General features: G+C 34.0%; 1 protein-coding gene across 4 annotated transcripts in view; it reads right to left on the reverse strand.

Moving 5' to 3' along the window:
- The window catches only part of Samuel (SAM-motif ubiquitously expressed punctatedly localized protein), a 516,854-nt gene that overhangs the window by 473,621 nt on the left and 29,443 nt on the right, over positions 1-13,790 (reverse strand). The window lies entirely within an intron of this gene.

A 13,790-nucleotide genomic window follows, 5' to 3' on the forward strand; every position in this document is an offset into this window, starting at 1 on the left:
TCCTGGAATATTCTTAATAGAATATACCTTAGATATTCTAAGAATATTATAAGATATTCCAAGAATATTCCCAAGGAATATTCTTAAAATATATCAAAGGTTCGCCAGGAGCACTTCCAGGGAATATTCTCCAGAAGATATATATATATATATATATATATATATATATATATATATATATATATATATATATATATATATATATATATATATATATATATATATATATATATATATATATAAAGAAGTTTTTAAATCGGACATAGCACTCAAGGAAGTGGCAAACCATAGACACGTGTTTCGGGCTTTTGGCCCATCATGTCACGCAGGTAGCTATAGCTGCCTCCGTAGTGATTTTGATAGTTTTCTTGTGAACACAAGATCTATTAAGTGAAACCACAAATGTGCGGCTGGCTCCTGCTGGTGGCTCCATGCATTTGTATTTATTTCTTCTGGTAACCAAGTGTTGCCCATCCTTACACTTGGCTGCACCATACTGATGATGGGCCAAAAGCCCGAAACACGTGTCTATGGTTTGCCACTTCCTTGAGTGCTATGTCCGATTTAAAAACTTCTTTATCTATATCAAGACACTCGATAACCTTCGTATTTATATTATTTCCTGGACCCGGATGTCACGCAGGTAGCTATAGCTGCCTCCGTGGTGATTTTGATAGTTTTCTTGTGAACACAAGATCTATTAAGTGAAACCACAAATGTGCGGCTGGCTCCTGCTGGTGGCTCCATGCATTTGTATTTATTTCTTCTGGTAACCAAGTGTTGCCCATCCTTACACTTGGCTGCACCATACTGATGATGGGCCAAAAGCCCGAAACACGTGTCTATGGTTTGCCACTTCCTTGAGTGCTATGTCCGATTTAAAAACTTCTTTATCTATATCAAGACACTCGATAACCTTCGTATTTATATTATTTCCTGGACCCGGATGTCACGCAGGTAGCTATAGCTGCCTCCGTGGTGATTTTGATAGTTTTCTTGTGAACACAAGATCTATTAAGTGAAACCACAAATGTGCGGCTGGCTCCTGCTGGTGGCTCCATGCATTTGTATTTATTTCTTCTGGTAACCAAGTGTTGCCCATCCTTACACTTGGCTGCACCATACTGATGATGGGCCAAAAGCCCGAAACACGTGTCTATAGTTTGCCACTTCCTTGAGTGCTATGTCCGATTTAAAAACTTCTTTATCTATATCAAGACACTCGATAACCTTCGTATTTATATATATATATATATATATATATATATATATATATATATATATATATATATATATATATTTATCCATGGCATATTCATAGCATAATACAATATCCTTAAATGTATATTCATGAAATATACCTGGAATATCTATTGCTATGTGGGAACATGTTAAAATTATACTCAATCAGCCCACTTTCTAAACAGTTATCTGAATACAGTTCGAATACAATTTTTCAAAGCTTTTTTGAATTCAGTCTTAGAAGCAATGTTTGTGAAGTCTACAGGAAGTTTATTGTATTAATGGATTCCTCTTTAGATGGATGTATCCTGATTTTCCTTTGTTCTCATATATATTTGTTTCAGTCTTACAGCATTTCTTGTATTGTGATTATGTGTATCTCAGGGAACCTCTTGTACCTTGGACAGAGTTGTACTTAAACAATCTAATTTTTTTCAAAAATTTCGCGCCTTTTAGAACCGTTGTCTATGTTATTCGATACCTCATCGATCCGCATTAATGTGAAGTTAGTTGCGTTTCGCCGGCGCCGTGAGAGTACAGCAAAAAAAGATAATTTAATTGTTTTACACTCAAAAAGTAAGTTTTTTGAGCTTGACTGTATTCCAATTTATTTAAAGTGTTGCATGTTTGTGGAAACCGTCGGATACAAAATCTAATCTTAATATATCTAGCTACTAGACGGCATGAGTGTCAGATCCTAACCTCAATCGCAAGTGGGTTTATCAAGCTTGTAAAGTGAAGTTATTGCGATGTGGTACCTTAGCCACCTCGGTCACTGGCTAGGTACATCCTTTCGGTCGGAATTAGGTCAACAGTTATTTACATACGTCTTTATGAGTAGAATTGTAAAAAATATGTTTCATTGTTATAGGTATAATGCCGCGAAGCAAGGAAAATATTAAAAGACCTGTGAAGGTGAAGAAATGTACGCTTCAAGATGCTTCCGTGCATTTTCATATTCCCCGAACTACCTTAAGACGATACTACCGCCACATGATGAAAGAAGGTACTTCTGTGCACGATTTGCGTGAAAATCTTGCAGTCAAAAAGGATTTAATGAAGAGCAAAACAAAATTCTATAGTAGAGTACATCAAGGATGCATCAAACCTTCAGTTTGGTCTAACTCTAAAAGACGTCAAAGTACTGGCGTACCAGTTCGCAAAGGCTAATAAAATAAAATATCCTATACACGGGACTCTAAACAAATGGCAGGAGATTACTGGCTGCGTTTATTCGGAAAACGATACAGAGAAGAAATATCCCTTCGTAAACCAGAAGCCACGAGCTTGGCGCGTTAGTCGGCATTCAATAAACACACTGTTGAACTGATGTTCAATAATTATAAGAAAGCTCTGTCACAATACCCATCAGATTTACAAGTAGCTAATATTTGGAATATAGATGGGACAGGATTATCAACCGTGCACGTCCCTCCAAAAAGTCTGGCACCAACTGGAGTTAAGCAAGTAGGATCCATGACAAACGCTGAAATAGGAGCCACCGTTACGATGATAGATGCTTATAATGCCGGTGGAGGATTTATTCCAGCAATTCTTATCTTCCCAAGGGTCAATTTTAAAGATTTTATGATTTGTGGAGCACCAGATGGCACTGTAGGCGTTGCCAATCCATCAGGATGGTCTAATGAAGCCACTTTCGGGATGTTTATGGATCATTTCATAAAATTTGCAAGACCTTCTAAAGAGCGGCCTGTTATTGTTCTAATGGACAATCTCGAAAGCCATATTTCTGTTACAGCAATTCGCCTGGCCAAAGAAAACGGTGTCATTCTTGTTACGCTACATCCACACACAAGCAATAAAATGCAACCATTGGACAAATCAGTTTTTGAACCATTTAGAACATATTTTAATCAGGCAGCTAACGAAGAGCTAATGACACCTGGACACATAGAAAAACCGTTGACAATTTATGATATTGCTGACTTGGTCGGAAAAGCATTTCCACCTGCGTTTACACCAATGAACATTGCGAATGCTTTCAAGGCTACAGGATTTCATCCACTAAATGAGAATATATTCTCAGATACTGACTTTTTGGCAGCAAACTTTTCAGATCGGTCTTTACCCCAAGAAATTTACACCCAGCCAGATCGTCTTTTGCAGTTGGTCATCTTTGGCCCCCAGAATCTTGTGCACAGACTGGTAATTAGTTGACTCCAGAATTGGCCTCAAAGTCCTCTGGTCAACCTGAAATGTCCTTCCTCAACATTTCTAACAAACCTCATAAATTTGGACCAAGTTCATCAAGACTTATCACCCTTGAAATAATTTGCCCACATCCAAAAGCCGCTCCTCGAAAAGGAACACATAAAGGTAGACCAAAAGACCAAATCTAGAAATCTAACGGATACACCAGAGAAAAATGCGTTGAGGCTTTAAAAAAGTTAAAAAAGTAGCTCTTAAAGATGATCGTAATTTAAAGATAGGCAAGAATAAGGAATAAAAGAAGACAGATAGAGTAAAATGAAAAGTTCTGATCCAGTCTGACTCTGAGGATTCAAACTATTCCGTCCACGACACTGATGGCTCTTATAGTGAAAATGAAAACAGTGATAGTCCGATTGAAGAAGGTAGCGTCAATTATGATTATGAGATAGGAGACTTTGTGATATTTATTTATGAAGAAGTATACTTCGTGGGTAATATAAAATCCCTGATCCATGCAAAAGTCTTTGAAAAACTGTAAATGGCCTGAATTTGTATCCGTATCAAGATATTAAGACAAAGATTAACCCACCAAAGTGAGTCAACTCAAAAAGAGAAGTTTATCATGTTCCAGAAATTGAAAAATACTGGGTTTTTTGTTAAATAGTTTTTAATTAATTATGAGTAAGAATCAATCTCAAAGTAGTAATTGAAAATCTGAGTCTTTCGTAAGTTTTTTTATTTTTTTTTGGTTGTAACTTCGTAAGTTTTTTTTATTATTTATTTACAGCATTTTTGGTGGATGAATTACGTAATTCCAAGCCAAAATATTGTTGACTATAATGAGTACAAAATATATAGATGATGCTTTTAAAAAAACATAATACTTTTACCAAAATCTAGTTGTTAATAACTGTTTTTATTTGCTATTTGCAAATACTCGTATGGTTAAATAATGATCACTAATATTATTTCGATAGAAAATAAATAAATTATAGCTAATAAAAGTGTTTATCTGGATTTGAACCTTCTCTGTCCAAGGTACAACGGAGACCGTCCAAGGTACATCTGGTCTGTTGTACCTTGGTCAGTTTTCCCTTTGTTTTTTTTCAAGTGGGTAGTGGTCCCAAGTCTTTAGAAATATACACAATTTTATTATTGAATTATGTAGTTAAATAAATGATATTTACATGTATGTATATATTATGTATAATTTAAATAAAAAAACTGACCAAGGTAGAACAGGTTCCCCTACTTATACATTCAAGAGTCCATGTATAAGTTTAACTTGTTCAAGCATAATGATTTTTTCTATTTTCAGAAACCCTGTTATTTGAGAGATGTGGAAGTTGGTCGATACAAGTTATACAAAGCTTTTAATGATTTGTTTTGCGCTCTTCCTAGCTTGTTAATTAATTATTGTGATGCATTGCCCCTTACATATCATTCAATATAGCTGTAATATATCGTTTTTTTGACATTTTAGTTTATATATTTTGTACAGCGTTTTAATGAACCTGTCATTGAAACCATTTTTGTTATCACTTTGTTGATATGCTCTGTCCACCGGAGTTCATTATCGATCAACAACCCTAAGTATTTGTAAACTTCGACTTCTTTTAGTAAGTTATTGTTTATATACAACTATATTGTCCCATTTGGTTTGTTTTTGTGCTTTAGCATCATATATACAGTTTTTTCAACATTTAATGCTAGCTCATTTATCAGTAGCCATTAACAGTATTATTTTTTTTCTAATTAGTCAGTGGGGTATGCTTGAAGACTGGCAGTAAACAAATCTAAAGAAATGAATTTTGAACGTTTAAGCCAGTCTTGAATATACCTACACAGTAGATGGAATGGACTGACGCCTATCAGAAAACAACTACTCCCCTGGCTAATACCACGAAGGCCGTTGGATTATATCCGACAGACGTCAGTGCAGAAATCTTCACAGAAAATTTCCTACATATGCAATTGGCAATACAACTGAAAGAGTCGACCTTCAATTTTGGAACGGGCACACTTGCAGACCGGTTTCGGGCTCATTAGCCACTCATCTGTGCATATACAGGAAACTTTCTGTGAAGATTCCTGCACTGACGCCTGTCGAATATAATCCAACGCCCTTCGTGGTATTAGCCAGGGGAGTAGTTGTTTTCTGATAGGCGTCAGTCCATTCAAGCTACTGTAGGTATATTCGAGACTGGCTTGAACATTTAAAGTTCATTTCTTTAGATTTGTTTACTGCCAGTCTTCAAGCATAGCCCACTGACTGATAAGAAAGTTTTCCTTCCTTGTTCAGAGGAATCGGGCAAATTACAGGTATGCAGTTGGTTAATACCTCGTCCACTAGATGGAGTGACATTTTGTTGTTTCGCTCCGTATTAGGAATCACACGTTAAAAGGTAAGACCTCGTTAGTAGTAGTTTCTCAACTTCTGAGAGTTGTCGTTTGTATGGGGGCGACAGCTGCTTAAAAACAGATTTTAAACAGATATTTTCAAACTTAGGAAGAGGAATGAAATAATCTGAAAGAATTCCTATTTTCAATTATGGAATATCATTGACTTTAGGTCGATGATGGCCACTATCTTGCACTGATGAGTGGCTAATGAGTCCGAAACCGGTCTGCAAGTGTACCCGTTTCAAAATTGAAGGTCGACTCTTTCAGTTGTATTGCCAATTGCATATGCAGGAAATTTTCTGTGAAGATTCCTGCACTAACGCCTGTCGTATATAATCCAACGGCCTTCGTGGTATTAGCCAGGGGAGTAGTTGTTTTCTGATAGACGTCAGTCCATTCAACCTACTGGTTTGGTATATTCGAGACTGGCTTGAACGTTTAAAGTTCATTTCTTTAGAATTATTTGTTTAGGTCATTATTCACGTTTTGTTCTAATGTTTAAGACAGTTATTTGAATATACTAGTGCGGTATCGTCAGCAAAGGTGAAGTAAGTTGCACTCAAACCAGCCATTTTCACTGAGTGGACATACAAAAGATATAATATAGGCCCGGGAACTGACCCCTGTGGCACATCAATATTTATATTATACTCATCACTTTGATTGTTTACTAATTTTGGGTATAATTTTCTCTCTGTTAGGTACTTTTTAGCAGTTTATAATAAATGACACTTCAACAATGATAATGATAAAGAACAAACAATGAAATATATTCTTCAGAGAAAGTGTACGAAATGTCTACCAGCTTCTCTACATACAGGCGACACATTTTCTGAACGTTTTTTGCCGAAATAATTAGTTCAATAGGAGTGAGAGAAGCAAAACTTTGCATCACTGCCGCTTCCAATTTGTATCTAGAATTGATGGGCAGTTCAAAAATAAAATCTTTCAACCTTCCTCATAGGTAAAAGTCTATAGGCGTTAAGTCCGGTGACCTGATAGAGAAAATTCATAAATATAAGTTACTATGTATACTATTTTGTCAGAAGTTTCAATATACAGTATCATTCCGTACTAAACTTTTCAGTTCTCCTACATTCGAGCAGATTCTCACATAATCTAGTTTTAATTGAAATCCCAAAAAAATCAGGAAACATATAGGGGAGATCTCAAGACCTCTAAAAATGTTTAGAAATTTTCCATCATACAAATATCAAAAATTAACAAGTTATCTGTTCCAAACTATGGAAATATTAATATTCTTATATCACACCAGATTAGTGTGAGTGAGACGTGAAAAAATACAGAATCAAGAAAATTTATGACAGAATGAAATTGTAACAAATATTTTTTCAATACTTATTCTTGCCTCTATATATATATATATATATATATATATATATATATATATATATATATATATATATATATATATTTGTGTGGTCAGTAGGCTTTAACTCCTGAAGAATGGAATGAATTGTTCAGTTCAAGTCGTATTTTTACAATCAGTTCAAATCATATTATATGTCAAGTACAATTTGATTTGAAAGGGTTATATATTTTTTTTTTATATTTTTTTTTTAAATATTATTGAAGTCGATACAAGGTAGGAGAATGAAATATGAAGGATTTTGAAGGTTAAAAAAGTTTTTCAGAAATTTAACTGTAACTGGAAACCTATCTAATATGAAAGTTAAAAGGTGAAAGTTATAGGTAATAAAATTATTTTACACAACTCTTACAAAAACACACACTTTTACGAGAAATATTGAAACAACTTGTTAAATTATCTGAAAGAACAATTCATTGCCCTCCGTTGCCTGACAATAACTAGTTCTTTGGTTTTTAATTTATTTTCTTCCACATTTTTTTCACGAAAGCTGGTGGAAATGTATTTATCGGTTAAGCCGTGTCATCACGGTAATGAATATTACTGGAGTTCAATACCAAGTGTTTTAATCACCAAGTGATCATCTTCAAGAGGAAGGAATTATAACAAGAAAAATAAACTACTTGAATATCGTTAAAAGCAAACGATTTTTATAGGAGGGAATAACCAAAACAAAAAAGGTTTGCATTATTTTTTCATTTCAAGTTATTTTGAGAAATGTTCCAAACAGAGCTTATAGATTTTCATGTGATCTACAACTTTCCCATTCAATTTTTTTAGTAGGAGGTCCAGTTTAGGTAAAAATCAAAGTGAAAAAAGAAATGAAAATTTCTATGTTTTTCGCCACTTTTATTTGTAACTAACGTTACTGCAGTTCCGTCCTATATATAAGTTTGAGAATGTCTATATAGGACGAAACTGCAGTAACGTTAGTTACAAATAAAAGTGGTAAAAAACATAGAAATATTCATTTCTCTTTTCATTATAATCTCCTACCACGAAGTAACGGCTACATCCACCACTTAAATTCACCTAACCGATCGACTTTTATTAATTTTTCCAGAAAATAGGCAAAATATTTTTTGGCCAATTTTTTTATGCTGTTATTATTTTTTTTTCTTTACTTTTTGTCCTTTTCAACAGGCTTCTATACTGATCTTGATTTAGAAAACACAATCTGCCGACTAATTTTTTTATAGAAGGAAATTATTTTTGGCACTGCAGCAACTTATTTAGGTAAACTTATAATCTGTAATCAGTAATCTTCAGAAAAAGAAAGATTATACTACACAAAAAAATCAAGCAAAAAAAATATTGAAAAAAACACTCTGACTGTCAATTATCCCGCGTGTTGATAAATAATCGTTTGATACCAAATTGCTCACCATGAAAAGTCTCAGCCCTGATTATGAAAGTACTTCAATTCCGAAATCGCGTATTATTACAGATCTGAAGTATGACTTCCACACGCTCTCAATAAAGTTTTAAATAGACTGAAATTTGGCCCCGCTGAAACTGAAACAGGCAGCTGTATCTTTTTCAGTGAGTACATAGGTTAAAGTTAACGTAGAAAAATACAGAATCAAGAAAATTTATGACAGAATGAAATTGTAACAAATATTTTTTCAATACTTATTCTTGCCTCTATATATATATTTGTGTGGTCAGTAGGCTTTAACTCCTGAAGAATGGAATGAATTGTTCAGTTCAACTCGTATTTTTACAATCAGTTCAAATCATATTATATGTCAAGTACAATATTATTGAAGTCGATACAAGGTAGGAGGATAAAATATGAAGGATTTTGAAGGTTAAAAAAGTTTTTCAGAAATGTAAAATGTAACTGTAACTGGAAACCTATCTAATATGAAAGTTAAAAGGTGAAAGTTATAGGTAATAAAATTATTTTACACAACTCTTACAAAAACACACACTTTTACGAGAAATATTGAAACAACTGGTTAAATTATCTGAAAGAACAATTCATTGCCCTCCGTTGCCTGACAATAACTAGTTCTTTGGTTTTTAATTTATTTTCTCCCACATTTTTTTCACGAAAGCTGGTGGAAATGTATTTATCGGTTAAGCCGTGTCTGAGGACATCTGCGAGACTAACATTTGCAAGTTATCTTGCATAAATATCTGTCGGATATAACTCAATATCCAACGTGGTATCAGCCGGGAAAGAAGTTTTTTTCTGGCGGGCATTTACCAGAACCTAGAGTGTACGTAGTTGGGAGGGATAAATATTTCGAGATTTTATTTCGAAATATTCATTTTCTATTACCTATTTGTGTCCCAAATAAGATGTATTTTTTTAAATTGAAGTATCCACTTTTACATTTAATTCTGATTTCAAACAAAAGACATCATCTTCTAGCAAAAATATCAGTTTACTGGAACGGAAAGAACTTAAAAACAACTACAAAGGGTTTTTATTTTCGAAACGTCTTTCTGGATTTGCCTAAAAGGAAAAATAAAAAAAAGTGATCTCAAAAAATCATTTTGGAAATAATTGTTTGAAATTTTTGAATACTGATATTTGAAAAATGTTGACTTGAAATCTCTAAAATATGTGAAATGTTATATATTACTTTATCAAACAATGAACTGCAAATCGTTACAAAACGTGATGAGATTTTAAATGGTTTCAGATAGAAAAAAATATAGGTAACTGGAATATTTTTCATTATCCAAAAATTGATCAGATTTCGGTAACATTGATGAAATAAAAAAAAATGTATACTAGAAAAATGTAGATATACGAGACAGTATTCATATTTGTAAATTATAACGTTATTTCACAATGCATTCAATGCGGGTTTTTTAGTAAATAGAGTGACTCAAGAGGAAGGTTTATATATGTATATAACATGCATAATATAGTAGATAAACTGAAAGTTTTAGAGGTTTCTAAAGGTACGTATTCACCAAAAAAGCGAGCATGAGCGAGCATTCGTGTATGTTTGCTCGTGTTTACTCATGGTCGCCCGACATATTGATGTCTCGTCCACACCAGAGCGAATATCTTCAAGTTCGTATAGTAGTCGTAGTTGATCCATCTACTTTGTGCGAGCACCTGTTGATGTACCGCCACAGTATTTCTGTATACAGTAGTTTCACTCAGCGTCGGTCCCTTTGATATCGGTGTCCAGGAGTTTCATTTTTTATAATGATGACGTATTTGACACTAATGACATTTCTCCCTACTACAATCTCAACCAAAGCGTGTATACACTGCTCAACATAACAACTATTCATATAAACTGCACAAAAAAAAAAAAACAGTCTATGAAAACCATGTTGGGCACCTGAGAAAATTGTACAAATGATAATTTTGCATTTGTGTAATATTGAAGTAACCCAGATCATTTGGGCAATGATGAACTAAGTTTCAAGTAGATTTTAAAAATTCATGGAATCGGCAGATGTTCATATTCGAATGTGACAAAATATATTTTCATTTCAACAAGAAAAAAGACAAGATAAAGAACGTGTTTTGTTATTCATGAACCATGGTACGAATCCATGCGAAATTTCTTTGTAGTGATTTTTGGGGCCAAATATAGCATATTCATTTATTGATTGGAGAATTCAAGATGGCGGACGAGTTTGCCGATTCGATTATATTAAGGACCAATTATTAAAAATATTCCTAATCGAATTCATCACTCAAGATTAAGGAATCTGTAGAGCCTATTCTTTCTGAATTATGTAGTTACTATTCAGGACTTGAAGAAGTAAAAAAGTAATTAAGTATGTAGTGTTCAATCATACAAAAATAATTTTTTTGTATGTATGTACTAACTATAAATGTATGTGAGAGTTTTCGGAGTCGGAAGTTATGAATTATTTACACTGTAAGATAATAGGTTGTTTTGCTGCTTCCAGCTTTTATCCAAGTAAAAATTGATAATAAAATCACTGACAAGTCCAAATGCATTTTGACTATACCATTATATATGTTTTCCGACAGAAAACAACTACTTCGTTAGCTAATAACTCGACATATATTGACAAATGTTGATATTTGAATCTATACAAGTCTAGATGTCTAATCAACCCCGAAAAGTTGCTGCGTAGATTAAAAACAGTTATTCTAAATGAAACATGTCCTATTAGTCAGCAACTTCTTATATAATGTAAATTTGACTATCAAAAATACCTTACGACTGTTAACCTTTCGGAATCCAAGTCGCCTCAGACATAATTGCAAAGATTCTCACTTTGAAGAAACAACTTTGCAAGAGCTCTCTAGGACAAATAGTTTGAAGTGTTCCTCATCAGTGCAGACCATGCTATCACGGTTGTATACACACAGGGACTCGTTATTCCTCCTAGAGAGCTCTTGCACAGTACCATGGTTCATGAATAACAAAACTCGTTCTTCATCTTGTCTTTTTTCTTGTTGAAATTAAAGTATATTTTGTCACATCCGATCCCATGAATTTTTAAAATCTACTTGAAACATAGTTCATCATTGTCGAAATGATCTGGGTTACTTGAATATTACACAAATGCAAAATTATCATTTGTACAATTTTCTTAGGTGCCCAATATGGTTTTCATCGACTGTATTTTTTTGAGCAGTTTATATGAATATTTGTTATGTTGAGCAGTGTTTAAACGCTTTGATTGCATGCCTGTCTTAAACTCGTCGTTTGCGCAGACCTAAGACATCGACGCGTGGGTCTGCGCATAGGAAACTTCAAACCACAAATCAGCCTTTATGAAATTACTGTATACAAAATACTGTGGTACCGCCTTCTTCTCGATCTTTTCTGAACGCGAATAAGCATACGTTCGCTCGCTAGACCGTACTCACCAGACGATTATTGATGCAGAATGCTTGTTCACTCTTGTTCGCTGGTGCTCGCTTTTTTGGTGAAAACGCACCTTAATGTGATGTCGTAAATAAACACATGTTTTGTGCTTACATTGCAAACGCCGGCTGAACCCTACGAGTTAGATCAAAAAACGTATTACAGTACTGTGCACCCTAAAAAGGTCTACAAAAAAGTTAGCGATGGCATATGTCTATCTCTTAGGAATAACCTACAATAATCATTTTCTATCCTTTACTTTTTTACGAAGCGATTTTGAGCAATACAGCATTAATCCTTATCCGATTAGGTACATTGTGCATTTAATGTAGATCAATATGGACCTTTACACCAAGTAATTGAAATGAATATTTTCGAAGATATTACAGATTTAAAATTCAGGGACATAGCGGTTACGGCGGTTACGGTGGCACCGACGGGGGGGCCTGCGGCGCGTCTTGTAAATAGCGCTTCGAAGGCCGCGCTTCGAAGGCCGCGCTTCGCCCTATAGCACTTTATGATTAGCAGCGATTGCACGCGTTTATATGTGTATTTAGTATCAGAAATGCACCCGTGCAGAGCCAGGGCTGATCGCTATTCATAAAGTAAAGAGATCTAATGTACTAAGGTATTTCATCCACAGAGGCGCCAAGCGCACACCAATGTTTACATTTGAAACAATTCTTGTTCCATTTATCAACATGTGTACAAATCTCATTTCTCACGTCAAGAGTTCCTGACATAACAAAATTGAATCGGTTCAAACACCAGGGTTTCTAGCCGAAACATAAGTACCTATCAATTTTTTCAAGAAAATCACAAATAATCTAATGATCTACTAATTCAATGATCTACTAATCTAACGATCTACTGAATACCATCCGAATAAGTTTAAAGATCATAACTTAGACGCCTGTCATCCCAGACGATATGAGGTGACAGATCAGCGCAGAAGAAAAGAAAGAAATTATAAAAATCGTTAACGACATAAAATGTTTTGAAATGGAAAGAAAATTTTGTACTTTTGATGCACTGTTTGGAACCTTTGTTGTAGTAATGAATATTACTGGAGTTCAATACCAAGTGTTTTAATCACCAAGTGATCATCTTCAAGAGGAAGATTAATCTTGAACTCCAATAATAGAAAATTTTGTGATTATAACAAGAAAAATAAACAACTTGAATATCGTTAAAAGCAAACGATTTTTATAGGAGGGAATAACCAGAACAAAAAAGGTTTGCATTATTTTTTCATTTCAAGTTATTTTGAGAAATGTTCCAAACAGAGCTTATAGATTTTCATGTGATCTACAACTTTCCCATTCAATTTTTTTAGTAGGAGGTCCAGTTTAAGTAGAAATCAAAGTGAAAAAAGAAATGAAACTTTCTATGTTTTTCGCCACTTTTATTTGTAACTAACGTTACTGCAGTTCCGTCCTATATATAAGTTTGAGAATGTCCATATAGGACGAAACTGCAGTAACGTTAGTTACAAATAAAAGTGGTAAAAAACATAGAAATTTTCATTTCTCTTTTCATTATAATCTCCTACCACGTAGTAACGGCTACATCCACCACTTAAATTCACCTAACCGATCGACTTTTATTAATTTTTCCAGAAAATAGGCAAAATATTTTTTGGCCAATTTTTTTATGCTGTTATTATTTTTTTTCTTTACTTTTTGCCCTTTTCAACAGGCTTCTATACTGATCTTGATTTAGAAAACACAATCTGCCGGCTAATTTTTTTATAGAATTAT

This window comes from Leptinotarsa decemlineata, unplaced genomic scaffold (genome assembly GCF_025532065.1).
Source record: "Leptinotarsa decemlineata unplaced genomic scaffold, Ldec_3_MD MMD2_tig00026316_RagTag_RagTag, whole genome shotgun sequence".
Classification (NCBI taxonomy): domain Eukaryota; kingdom Metazoa; phylum Arthropoda; class Insecta; order Coleoptera; family Chrysomelidae; genus Leptinotarsa; species Leptinotarsa decemlineata.